Source organism: Penaeus monodon, chromosome 23 (genome assembly GCF_015228065.2).
Source record: "Penaeus monodon isolate SGIC_2016 chromosome 23, NSTDA_Pmon_1, whole genome shotgun sequence".
Lineage (NCBI taxonomy): Eukaryota > Metazoa > Arthropoda > Malacostraca > Decapoda > Penaeidae > Penaeus > Penaeus monodon.
In genome coordinates this window covers 17,448,307-17,449,077 of record NC_051408.1, presented here as the reverse complement: position 1 = coordinate 17,449,077, position 771 = coordinate 17,448,307, and positions in this window count along the sequence as shown.

Below are 771 nucleotides of genomic sequence, written 5' to 3'. Positions count from 1 at the left end.
TGAACTAACCTAATATAGTGACTACTAATGATGATATTAGTTATATTTACATATTCACAATGTAAATAGAAATATCTTCCTTTGAAATCTTATCGTGATGAGACCCCCCCCCCCACTCTAAAAGAAATTGATGTGAACCAAAATATAAAAGTATCAACACCTGAAGAATGTACGACCAATGACAAGGCAATACTGGACTTTCTCTTCCGACTTGGCCACGCCCCTCCAATGCAAGAGCCCCGCCCATAAAGGGTGCGTTGCTTCTAATCATTTAATTTGTCACTTATTTTACCGTCTTATCTGAAATTCTGTTGTGGCATTTATGAACGGGAGATAGGATTCTATCTCACTCATTCTTGTAAATCCAGAAGCTTTCGTTGGCTTTCATTTGAAAAAGCAGCAGATGCAACGAGAATAATAGTCATGCCGATGCATTGGAATCCCGAGAGAGAAGAATAATCACGTCGCTCTGAAACTGGAATACCGTCTTTGCGAAAGGTTTTATGCACTACAGTTTTCGTGTCAGTGTGAAGATGTGGTCCATCGGGATAGTATCGTCTCTCCTTCTAGCCTGTGGTATGTACTCAAATATTTTGTAAAAGGAAGCGTAATTCTTTTAAAAACACTGGTATTAAGGATGTTTTACTTTTCTTCAGCATATTTACTGGAACATCAAGAGGAGACTTAATATGCACGTAACATGCGACTTAGCATGTAACGATATTTTCCTATTCTTACCATGAAAATAAATTCAACTTGACACATGAAAAA